This window comes from Magnolia sinica, chromosome 4 (genome assembly GCF_029962835.1).
Source record: "Magnolia sinica isolate HGM2019 chromosome 4, MsV1, whole genome shotgun sequence".
Lineage (NCBI taxonomy): Eukaryota > Viridiplantae > Streptophyta > Magnoliopsida > Magnoliales > Magnoliaceae > Magnolia > Magnolia sinica.
In genome coordinates, this window is record NC_080576.1 from 108,848,635 (window position 1) to 108,859,266 (window position 10,632).

The following is a 10,632-nucleotide window of genomic DNA, read 5'->3' on the forward strand; positions in this document are numbered from 1 at the left end:
GCATTTCTCAAACACATGACGAATATCAATATGTTTAGTACGTGGATGATAAATATAGTTTTTCACCAATTTAATCACGCTTTCACTATCGCAATTAACCAGCACGGCCTCTTGTTGAATCCCCAGTTGATTTATCATAAACTAAATACATTCTTTTAATGCATCTGTCACCACCATATACTCAGCTTCGCTTGTGAAAAGAGAAAGCTTTGACATTCAACTAATCGCCCCACCCACTAATACAAACGAGTAGCCGAAAGACAACATTCTATTGTCCACATTTCCTGCATAATCGACATCCACATAGCCTACTAATTCATCCTCCGACTTTTCAAATGTCAAGACGTAGTCTACTGTACATCGTATATACCGAAGTAACTATTTCGTTGTTTCCTAGTGTTGCTTTACGGGGTTAGTCATTATGTATCCGCTCAGAACACCCATTGCACGTGAAATATTCTCTCTTGTAAAGACTACAACACACATCAGATCACCGACAACAATCGAATAGGGCACACAAAACATTACTTGCTTTTCTTCATCTGTAATAAAATATTGTTAAGGAAAAAGCCTAAAAGTGAGCATCATGAGGTGTACTAACTAGTCTTATCTTGTCCATACCGAACTTTATCAATATCTTCTCAAACGCAACACAAACACATAGAGATCACATGATTTTATGTGAAAAAATCCTTATGAGAAAAAAACCATGACTTAAAATAACAATGAATCCACTATGAAAAACAAAATTACATGGATGGATGGGCTCATCGATCCAAACAATTCCAAAAACATCCATAAAACCCTAGCTTTGCTCTCTCTCTCTCTCTCTCTCTCTCTCTTGCTCTAGAGGCCCATTGTACATGATTAACCATAATTCCACCGTTTACAACGCCTCATATAAAGTTACAACTGAATTAGGAAACAAAATATGCATTTTCATAAAATCGCATGCATTTGTCAACAGGACCTTTGACGGGATTGACAACCGTCGAGAGTTTGTCAATAGGATCAAAGCCACCTTCGATGGGATCAAGTACCACTCTAAAAGCTGTCGAGCAAGCAACTAGGAATTTTCCAAAATTTATCGATAAGATACAGTGGATTCTCGATGGAATCGACATATGCTGGATCGGATTTAGTGGCCAGTGGATACCACCGACATACCCTATTTCAAATAGATTGAATATGTATAACAATAATTCAAGCCCAATCCAAGGTTAGGTTAGGCTCAACAGGTCGTGTGGAGTACCCGGCCCATTGCCACCCATACTTTCATATTACATTCCCCGCCCACTTCTTTTTATACACCATTCTGTCTATTCAGAATATGCATCTTACAAGGGTGCATGGACACCCAAAAGTAAGACCATTTCAAAGGCAAAGCGTCCCACATTAGAGCAAAATTTTAAATATTTTAAGCGCTGAAATGGATTAGGAATCCTTGATTTTGCAAACTAGCTTTTCGAAAGAAAGCAAAAGCAGTTTAAATTTCAATCCAGCCGAAGAAAAGAGGCGGCCAAATGTAGGAATTAAGATATATATATATATATATATATATATATATATATATGAGAAATGCTCACACACAACTAGTTGGACGCTTCATTTTCGTCCAACTAGCTGGGCATTTAATGAACAGTTAATGCCAGTAAAAATTCCCATATAAAAGTTATTTCAATTGATGAAAAAGAGTTGCTTACTTAAGTGGGCCCCACTGTAGTATTATGTAAAATCCACCCGATCAATAGGTGAGCCACCTCAAGTTAGACCTAGTGCAAAACAATCAGCCCCATCCCTGACTCACATGAACCACATAATTGAAAAATGTGTATGAAGAAAGCTCATCCACCAATCTCTTTCCCTTGGTGTGATTCACTTTAATCACTTATGTGCCAAATTTTTAGGTTTGAAGCTTAATTTTTGGTGTGGGAACTAATGGTTGGAGTGGATTTTATATTCTCATCATGACAGGGCCTGTAAAAATCAAGGGTGGAAGTCTCTCTCAATTGTTTCAATTGGCATGGCCCACTTAAATCATTGATAGCCTGATTTTTTTTTGTCCTAGCCTAACATGGGATTACATAGCTAATGATCCAAGTGGATTTCTAAAAAATGTCACGGTGGGGCCCTTAAAATTTGAAGGGTGGGCGTATCTCAAACTATCGTTGGTTCCGAGAAAAATCTTACGTTTCCCATATTAACAGAAAGTGGATTAGGTAGTAACACCTACGGCCAAGTGTACGTTTCTATGAACGTGGGCGCACCATGATGTATGTGTCACATATCTGTGCAGTCCCTCAGTTTTTAAAGATCATTTTAGTGCAAGATCCTAAAAATGAGGCAGATCTAAATCTCAAGGTGGAACACGCCACAAAAAAACAGTAAACATTGAACACCCACCATTAAAACATTCCTAGGGCCCACCATGATGTTTATTTACCATCCAACTTGTTCATAATGTCACGTGGACCTGAATGGATGAAGGGAAAGCACAAATATCAGGACGCGGATTAGATACTGGCAGTGGCAGGTTAAGTAGCCAGTCACTGTAGTGACCTCAGCAAGTTCTGTGGGCCCCACTATGATGTATGTATTGTATCCACACCGTCTATCCATTTTGAAATATCATTTTAGGGCATGAGCCAAAGGATAAGGCAGATAAAAATCTGCAATGAACCCCACCACAGAAAATAGCAGGGAGAGTGATTCCCACAGTTGAAACTATCCTAAGGTCCACCATAATGTCTATTTGAAATCCAACCTGTTCAAAAGTTAAAAAAGACATGAAATAAGGGAGGAAAAAAAATATCAGCTTGATCTAAAACTTTTGTGGCCTTTAGAAGTTTTAATAGAGGGCGTTACTGTCACACTGTTTTTTGTGCTGAGGTCCACTGGAGCTTCGGATTTAACTCATTCTTTGGATATTGACCTAAAATGATCTCTCCAATTGGATGGAAGGTGTGGATACAAAACATATATCATGGTGGGGCCCACGGAACTTCGTGATTTCACTTCAGTAGCCTGTCCCCTACTCAACCTATATCAGCTTGATCCAAAACTACCACGGCCTCCAGGAAGTTTTGGATGGTAAGCATTTAATCCCCACTGTCTACTCGAGCGTTTGATTTGCTTCATTTTTGGGCCCATGCTCAAAATGATCTAAAAAATAATGATATTAAAAAAATGGACGGACGGTTTGTATATGATATCTTCGTGGGGCTTGCAAAATTTTTGCAACGTTGATACACTACGGACTTGATCAACACCAGAGAGACTTTATGAATTATTTTGAGAGCAGATTAAGTGTCTTTGAGACCTCACCCAACATGGTGAGTCCTTAACGGTGGGGACCACCTAGATGCATGTATTGTATATCCATGTAGTCCATCCATTTTAACAGATACTTTGGGGCATGAATCCCAAAACCAAGTTGAGAAAAATCTCATAGTGGTCCATTAGAGTTTCACTAGCATGTGTTATTATCATCTCTGCTTACTGTGATGTGGTCCACTTAAGCTTCGTATTTTCCTAATTTTTGGGCTTGTACCCAAAAATAATATGAAAAAATAAATAGATAGTGTGGATAAAACTCATACACCACGATGGCCCCTCTGAGCCCTTGCACATTCCTAGCTGTGGATTGATGGGGTTTTCCTCCTCAGTTCAGGGGAGAGACAGTGTATCAGGTTGAAAATTCGGAGTGTTTCACCGCGCTACTCGACCGGTCGTGGGTGGCGCTCGACTCAAAGTCCAGCGACCAAGTAATGTATTTTCTCCAAGGTGCTCGACCAGTTGAGGAAGGTGCTCGACTGATCGAGTGGGCCGCTCGACTAGTCGAGGACTCGGATCGACCAGTCGAGCTTACGCAGATTTAAGTCCGGATCTTGTGCGGACTGCGGAGATTTGAGGCCCTTTCGCAAGGGGTGTGAAAGGGAGTTTCCTAAACTATAAATAGGGGTGCTTAGGGCTTTTCTAAGTAATGCAAGAGGGTTTCCTATAACTTTATAAGAGTTTGCTAAAAGGGTTTAGGGCTATTAAAAGTGTGTGTGTGAGAGAGAGAGTGAGAGAAAGAGAGAGAGAGAGAAAGAGAGAGAGAGAGAGAGAGATGAAGCTTGTAGAAGGGAGGTTATGCTCGTGGAGGTGATCTACACTGCAATCAACATCTCAGTGATTCTACGTCCTCGTGATCGGTGAGATCTCTCCGTTTTTCTTTTATTCTCTTATTATTTATCCACTCTTGCAAGAGTGAAGAAGGTTGTAACGTTCTACTTCATAGTGGATTGTTGATCTAGATGAGGTCTCGTGGTTTTTACCTCTTTTAGAGTTTTTTACGTAAAAATCTCTTGTGTGGTGTGGTTTGTGCTTTGATTTATTTCGTTGTATTATTATCTCATAATTTTGGTTTGTTTTGGGAGGCTAGATCCTAAGGTTTTGTGCAAGGCTCCCAGCAAAGTGGTATCAAAGCTAAGTTCATTGAATGGAGTAGGATCGGTTCTGAATTATGGAAGATGGCTCATCAAGGATGATCAGCCTCAATGGTTCTAACTGAACTATATGGAAAATTAAGATGGAGGACTTGCTTTATTGCAATGACCTATATTCTCCAATTTTAGGCATATCAGCAAAATCTAAGGATACGTCTGATGATGATTGGAAAAAGATGGACCGGAAGGTAGTGGGGTTTATTAGACAATGGTTGTATGATTCTATATTCCACTATGTGTTTACGGAGACCTCAGCCACTAGTATATGGTTGAAATTGGAAATGCTGTATGAGAGGAAGACCACCAGTAATAAAATCTTCATGATAAAATGACTAGTGAATCTCAAGTTCAAATATGGTGGTTCTGCGGCCGAACACATGAATGAGGTCAGCAATATAGTGAACCAACTCTCCGCTATGAAGATGGTCCTGGATTATGAATTATAGGCTTTGCCATTGCTTAGTTTATTATCTGATAGTTGGGAGACATTAGTGGTGTCTCTAAGTAACTCCGTGCCAGACGGAAAGATATCTATGAAACATGTAACCAGTTGTCTCTTCAATGAGGAGACAATGAGGAAGTCTCAGGGGTCTACTCAGCAAGAGGCCCTTGTGACACGAGAACGGGGGAGAGGAAAGAACAGAAAGGGCGAGAAGGTCCGAGATAAATCAAGAGGCAAGTCAAGTGCCAGGAAAGATGTTGAATGCTGAAATTGTGGCAAGAATGGTCACTATAAGCATGAATGTCGTAAGAATAAGAACGACAAGAAATGAAATGGAAATGAGAAAGAAAATGAATCAGATTCCACTACGGTCACTTTAAATGGTGACATTGTAGTTATTCTTTCAGCAGATCACGATGTATGTCTCACGACTATGAGTCAGGACACCAACTAGGTGATTGACTCTGGAGCCTCTTTTTATGCGACTCCACGCAAGGACTTCTTCATAAGCTACAAGTCAGGTGAATATGGGACCGTGAAGATAAGAAATTCTGGCATATCAAAGATCGTAGGGGTCAGTAATATTTCTGCGAAGATCGATGTGGGCTGCACATTTGTTCTCAGGGATGTGGGCATATTCCAGACATTCGCCTCAACTTGATGTCAACGAGAAGGTTACATGATGATGGTTATAAAAGCCGGTTTGCTAGTGGGCGCTAGAAGCTCATCAAGGGTTCGTTGATCGCAGCCAGAAGAAAGAAGTGTTGCACCCTTTACAAGTCAAGTGTCAGTGTGTGCAAAGGTGGGTTGAATGCAGCGAAAGATTCATCTATTAACATGTGGCACAGGCGTCTAGGCCACATGAGTGAAAAAGGGTTTCAAGTACTAACAAATAAGCGGCTCCTTCCAGACGTGACAGGTATACCTCTCAAAACCTGTATTGATTGTTTATCAGGAAAACAGTTTAGAGTTTCATTTGTCAAATCTGCTTCTCATGTTAATAAAGTGTATGCATTATATCTGACTTATTCTAATGTTTGCGGTCTTATGAGGACAAAAACCTTTGGTGGGGCATTGTATTTTGTTACTTTTAAAGATGATGCATCTAAGAGAGTTTGAGTTTATGCTTTGAAATCCAAGGACGAGGTCTTTGGTGTGTTTAAATTGTTTCATGCTATGGTCGAGAGAGAGACAAGTAGATCATTGAAGTACATCCGCACTGACAATAGTGGTGAATACATTGGCGACATTCATGAGTATTGTAAGTCCTTGGGTATACGGCATGAATAGACGGTTCCCAAGACCCCCCAACATAATGGTGTGGCTGAGCGAATGAATCGCACCATTGTAGAGAGAATCAAATGCATGTTATCCCATGCGAAATTGCCCAAGACGTTTTGGGGAGAAGCAATACACACAACAGTGTATCTGATAAACAGGTCTCCATCAGCCCTGTTGAATGGAGAAGTGCCTGAGGAGGTGTGGACTGGATGATCCATCGTACAGTCATCCCAAGGTGTTTGGATGCAGGGCATCTGTTCACATACTAAAGGACGAGAGGTCCAAGCTCGATATGAAGATCAGGTAGTGTGTGTTCTTGGAGTACGGTGATGAAAAATTCAGTTACAGATTGTGGGATCTAACCGAAAGGAAGTTCGTCAGGAGTAGAGATGTGGTTTTCTTTGAAGATCAGTGTATAGAAGACAGTGGTAAGCCAGAGAAGAACCAGCTTAGTTCAGGTGAGCTAGAGGTCATGGATCTGATTATTTCTCTCGTGGTGCCTGATGACGGGGGAGTACAACAATGTGCAGAGGACGAGAGAGTTCCTTCAGAAGTTGGATCAGGGGAGCAACCCCCACTTGATCCACCTGTTGAGCCATAGGTGAGGAGGTTATATAGAGATAGACAACCGTATAAGAGGTACTCGCCGCATGAGTACATTATAATCACTGATGGGGGAGTGCCAGAAGATTATTTTAAAGCCATAACCGACGAGTATAATGGAAAGTGGTTAAAAGTTATATAAGAGGAAATGAAATCCTTACATAAGAACCACACCTATGATATAGTGAAATTGCCTGAAGGCAAGAAAGCTTTGAGTAACAAGTGAGTGTTCAGAAAGAAGGTTGAGCGGAAAAATTCACAGACGAGGTTCAAGGTCAGACTTGTGGTGAAAGGGTTTAGTCAGAGGAAAGGCATAGACTTCGAGGAGATATTCTCACCAATGGTGAAGATGACATCCATACGAGTGTTGCTTGGGTTGGCGGCTAGCATGGATCTGGAGATAGAGCAGTTAGATGTTAAAACTATCTTCCTCCATGGTGACCTGGAAGAAGAGATCTACATATAACAACCAGAGGGGTTCGAAGTCAAAGGCAAAGAGCACATGGTGTGTAGACTGAGGAAGAGCTTGTATGGGCTGAAATAAGCTCTACGACAATAGTTCAAGAAGTTCAACTCGTTCATAATTAAGCATGGATATGACAGAACGAAGTCGGACCACTCTGTGTTTATGTGCAAGTTCTTAGATGGTGATTTCTTAGTTCTGCTCTTATACGTTGATGACATGGTCATCATGGAAAAAGACATCAAGAAGATCAACAGACTGAAACAAGAGTTGGGCAAATTATTTGCGATGAAAGATTTGGGCCCGGCTAAACAGATCCTAGGAATGGAAATAACCCATGACAGAAGCAGCGGGAAGCTTTGGCTGTCACAAGAGCGGTATATTGAGAAAGTCATAGAGCGGTTCAATATGAATGCAACGAAGCCGGTCAGTACTCCACTGGATGGTCACTTCAGATTGAGCGACAAACAGTGTCCCAAGATAAAGACAGAGATGAAAGAGATGCAGAAGACACCCTACGCGTCAGCTGTAGGAAGTTTGATGTATGCTATGGTGTGTACATGCCCAGACATAGCATATGCGGTTGATGTTGTTAGTTGGTATCTTATCAATCCTGGCAAAGAACATTGGGCAGCGATGAAATGGATACTACGGTATCTCAGAGGCTCATCCAGGTTGAGCTTATGCTATGGTGACGGAAAACCTGTATTAGAGGGCTACACAGATGCAGATATGACAGACGACATAGACTCCAGGAAATCTACATCGGGATTCATGTTCACGTTTGCAGGGGGAGCGGTTTCTTAGTGGATCAATCTACAGAAGGTCGTGGCATTGTCGACGACAGAGGCCGAGTACATTGCAGTCAAAGAGGCATGTAAAAAGATGCTTTGGATGAAAAGGCTTATAGGAACTTAGCCTGAAGCAGGAGCAACACATGGTCTATTGTGATAGTCAAAGTGTTATACACTTGAGCAAAAATCTAAGTCAACACTCCAAGTCGAAGCACATAGAGATTTGGTATCACTAGATCAGAGATACTTTGGAATAGAAGGTGTTACAGCTTGAGAAGGTCCACACGGACGATAATAGGACATACATGATGACCAAGGTTTTGCTCAAGGGCAAGTTTGAGGTTTGTAGAAACCAGACTGACTTGAAGAATGTGAATCCCTCCTGAGTCGGAAAGAGGGAGATTTGATGAGGTTTTCCTCCTCAGTTCAGGGGAGAGACAGTGCAGCAAGTTGAAAATTCGGAGTGTTTCACCGTACTGCTTGATCGGTCGTGGGTGCCGTTCGACCAGTCGAGTGGGGCTCGACTCAAAGCCCAGCGACCAATTGATGTATTTTCTTCGAGGTGCTCGACCGGTCGAGTGGGCCGCTCGACCGGTCAAGGACTCGGCTCGACCAGTCGAGCTTACGCAGATTTGAGTCCGGATCTTGTGCAGACTGTGGAAATCCGATGCCCATTCGTAAGAGGTGGGAAAGGGAGTTTTCTAAACTATAAATAGGGGTGCCTAGGACTTTTCTAGGTAATGCAAGAGGGTTTCCTAAAGCTTTGTAAGGGTTTACTAAAGAGTTTTGGGCTATCAAAGGTGTGTGTGAGAGAGAAAGAGAATGAGGAAGCTTTTAGAATGAAGGTTATGCTCGTGGAAGTGATCTACTATGCAATAAACATCTCAGCGCTTTTATGTCCTCGTGATCGGTGAGATCTCTCCATTTTTCTTTTATTCTTTTATTGTTTATTCATTCGTGCATGAGTGAAGAAGGTTGTAACGTTGTACTTCATAGTGGATTGTTGATCTGGACGAGGTCCCGTGGTTTTTACTTCTTTGAGGGTTTTCCACGTAAAAATCTCTTGTGTTGTATGGTTTGTGCTTTGATTTATTTCACTGCTTTATTATCCCATGATTCTGGTTTGTTTTGGGAAGCTAGATCCTAAGGTTTTGTGCAAGGCCCCTAACATGGATGAGCGGGGTTAGTAGTCCATCGGTGTTAAGCTTGTGTAGACATTGCCCGTTGGTTTCCAATCACATAGGGTAGAGGAAGAGAGAGCTTGATAATAAAAGAGAGTACATTAAATGATGATAGGAAGCAGAAAGAAGAGGATTGCTTCGAAAGAAAATGGTATAACAAGAGAAGTTGGACGTGTGTGATACATTCATGAGATACACAACATATGTAACAAATTCGGTCAGTTAATTAGGTACCGTTCCTTATAAGCATGTGAAGGATATAAAATATTATCTTTTTGTAATTAATAGCTAATTATTCTTTTACAAAAAAAGTGGGTTGTTAGAAATCTATTCCAACAAGTTAGATTCAGCTTGTATATGTGTCTCTAATAATAAAGATCATTTACTAATTTTTGATAGATAAAATTAAATTAGTAAGCCTAATTTGATAAACCAGCTAGATCTATGATATGTATTTCTATCATATGGATATAAAACTTGGTGTCACATAAACTTTGATAAGTGGACATTACATGTGGATAAAAAAGATATTCTTATCATTTAATGCACAACTAGTTGGACCAATTTAATCGGTCCAACTAGTTGTGTGCGAGCATTACTCTATATATATAGATAGTAAATAACCACTGCATTTCTATAATTAGGGCTTCTACGGAACAATACGTAAAATTTATGGTTGTCCTGAGACATCTACTTATAATCCATATTCCATATTGTACCTTTAATAATTGAATCAATTTCTCTACGCAGGGCCGATAATAGATGGTTGGGAAGAAAAATGAAATAAATGGCCCCCTAAATAACAGGGAAAAGTCAAAAATATTAGGGGTAGAATCTTCAGTTTCTCCTCGCATGAATCATTTTGCTGTAGCATCCCCATATACGTAGCACGTGGTTCCATTAATCCAAACCGCTTACCTGATGGCCCGGAAGATGGGGCAGTCTCAGTGCTCTATAACGGTGGCCAACAAATCGATGGACAAGATAAAAGGTACAGCCATGGTCATAGTCATTGAGAAAACAAACAGAAGATCGAGGACTTAGGATTGTATAATCTATTTCCAAGGTATCAATTCTCCATGGTTAGGGCCACCTGACCAAAGGTGTTTTTCCATGGCTAGGACCAACAGATCAAAGGTGTGGATTGCTTAATTATCAGGCCCGCAAGCAGCAGCAGCCATTCACCTCTTAACACGTGATGATCGAGACTGGTTAATGAACAAGGTCTCACCATAGATGCGCCATACGACAAAGATCCAACCCATCAGAGATCTCCCTGTCCCTACAGAGTGGATTAGAGATACCCAGTCCAGAAATCCAACTTACCCCTACCGTCCATTTTCTCCTAAGGTAGCCCCTCTAGTTATTGGATCTACAGCTG